Source organism: Oryza brachyantha, chromosome 5 (genome assembly GCF_000231095.2).
Source record: "Oryza brachyantha chromosome 5, ObraRS2, whole genome shotgun sequence".
NCBI lineage: Eukaryota > Viridiplantae > Streptophyta > Magnoliopsida > Poales > Poaceae > Oryza > Oryza brachyantha.
Window position 1 is genome coordinate 4,426,143 of NC_023167.2, and position 3,041 is coordinate 4,429,183.

Below are 3,041 nucleotides of genomic sequence, written 5' to 3' on the forward strand. Positions count from 1 at the left end.
GTAGTTTTATGTGACAACATTTACGTCTAGATCACGGAGAAATGTGTATATAAAAACTTTACGCAATAAATTATGTTATAGGCGTTAATAAGACGTTTCATTTGCGTTTAATTTCAACGGAGCATTAAGGCCATAAATTTTCTACATTTTCTAACCAGCTAGCTAGCTGCGCGTTCGATCCGGTGAAGCTGACGATGATCAACAATATATATGCAGGTGCACCCGTCATTCCGCGGCGCAGTGTTCGTGTACTCCGACACGGCGGCGGAGCTGGAGCGCGAGATCGCGTCGGGGACGGTGCACGTGAAGGTGAGGGTGAAGCTGAGCGTCAGGACCAGGGTGGGGCTCGTAGACGACTTCCATTTCTACAGTAAGTACGATTGCTGGCTGTGGTTCCCGCCGCCGGACAACGCCACGCCGGCCGTGTTCAACGCCGGCACCGAGTGCTGGCCCGTCAATTAGGCCGCGGCTACAGTGGACTGCCGCCTGTTGGGAAATCGCGGATACGATTGTCCTTCCGCCTTAATTTACTACCTACTCCATTGATTTCATTGATTGTTAGAGGTGATGAACACACCCGAGTGTCATACCCTTTTAATTTGCTTTGATATGTAACTCTTGGAAAAAGTATCAAACTATTTGTGGTTTTTTACTCATATATTTATTACATCCGTTCCTTGTTATAACATTTTTAGTTCTAATTACCAACCGATAGTGCCCTTACCCTATCCATTTTTGTTTCTGAGAAAAAAATATTCCGAATCCGTTTCCATTTCCTAATAATTTTCGAAAAAATTCTAACCAACGATTTTGGTTTTCAAAACTAGTCCTGAATCCAGAAAGTTTTCGAACTATTTTCACCCCTAATTTATATAGATGCTAATGAATCTCGACACATATATGAGATATATATGTGGATTCGTTCATGAATCTAAGTACTACCAATCACACACCCTTACTTATATAGTCATTTCTGCCAAGTGAAAATTATAAATCCTCATAGAATATATGTGACACTGCAATTGTCACCCATCACTGATGATCTCACATCAATAATGTATAATACACGCAGTAGGAACTGACATATATGATAAAGGATATATTTACCAGGTGACCAAAGCTAGGAGACTGCATCTGCCGACCACCCCAAAGTTTCTATAAATTTTTCTCGCAAGGTGGCACGATCGAGTCCACCCACACACACATTCTCTTTCTCTCATGCACCACCCACCGAGTTCACCACCATTCCCCATCATCAACACTCGTCGCTCTCCCTCAACCCAAGCTCGAGCTGGTCGTCCTGATCCAATGGCCATAGGCCATGACATGCAAATCAGGATGCGGAATCGACCACCAAATTCGCTACCTACCGAGCAGCATCACGCCATCACCTTCTCCTTGCCCTTGAATGAAAGCTCTTGTCCAGTTCTTCCCCAGACCATCAGTTGTCCCCTTCATATGCTCTCCTTAGTGCTCCTCCACCTTATCATTTCAGCACATCCTCTCTCATCCCTATGAGGCGGATAGATCAATCTAGTACTCTAGCCATGCTGAGCTTTGGGGTGCTAGATCGGGGGGCATCCCTCCTCCTATTGTTGCTACAGGAGGAACTAGTGCAGGAGAACAAGGTAGGTTAATTGTTGCAGCTGTGATGTTGGGGGCAAAAACAAACAATAGATGGAAAGCATGATGAGTGGACTCAATTACCCCTAGTAGCTGCCCTACCTTGGTAGGAACGTCGACGATGTCACACCCAGAATTTCCATCCAAAATCTAAGCGCTTATATGTATTATAATTCTTGTCCAGGAATCAGCCATGGTACACATATGAAAGATTTGATAACAAAATATTGTTTAACAAATTGATAAATGGAGTACACGATCATACCTGACGCCTACCAAGGGGGGTGAGCCAGGGTCCCAAGGTGGCACGAGCTACTGGTATGGTAACCCCGGTGAAATAACACTAACAGTAGCCCCCTGCAGCCCTGCCCTTTCACAGAGCATCCAACCTTAGTGCGCAAGGAAGGTATTTGCAGTTTTATATAAGATGATGCAAAAATTAAACCAAGCCTCCTTTCTCTCCTCACTGCCCCTCGGGGGTTGTCGTACCGCATTCTTTTGGTCGTTAGTTGGGCTCAAGGCAAAGAGACCTTGGCTGTATGCTTGGTGAGATGGGTAGGCCAGGATCCCTACCTACCCTTGTGGGATAAGTTGTGCTTGGCTACGAGGCATACTCAAGATCCCAAGCCCGAGGGCGCAACTGGAAAGCACATGCTATCCTTTGGTGCAATGCTCATACCATCTCCAAACCTTGCTATGAGATCCATCCACTTAAAGCAAGTGGGAGGGATGGATGTTTACAACAAATTTTATTCGGATTATGCAAAAATGGTTTGAGCCTCCTCCATCTCCCAACTACACCTCGGGAGTCGTTATGCCACAATTTTCTAGTAGTTAGGTAGGCTCGGAACGCAAAATACCTCGGGTGTATGCTCGGCGAGATGAGCCAGGTTGGGTGCCGCTTCCCACCTCTAGGGGCTAACTTGTGCCTAACTGTGAGGCATGCTCGTGACCCAGGGTATCGGCGGTGCATGGGGAGCTTCTCACGGTCACATACTATCCTTTGGTGCAGTGGTCAGGCCACTCCTAATGCTTTTGCTTTAGTGTGAGACATGACCATTCATGGCTGAGGGTAAGGGGTTGGAATATATGAAATATGCAATAAGGATGAATCTTTCTATATATATATATATATATAGTGACAGCGAAAATGAGGACAAACATTATCATGACTTTGTAATCTCTCTTTGCTGGCAGTATTCGCCACCGACCTTCATGATCGTCCTCAACTCCCTCAATGATGGAAGGGACCAAGGTAATCGTTGTTGGTCACACTTGGCATGACGGTGCATAAATGGTGGCGGGCATGCCTCCATGCACCATCTTTGACATCGAGAAACTGGGAGCTCAGGACCTTTTGAACGCACTACCCTACTTGGCGCGCCAACTGTAGAGGTGGAGCTAGGCCTTTTTGACTA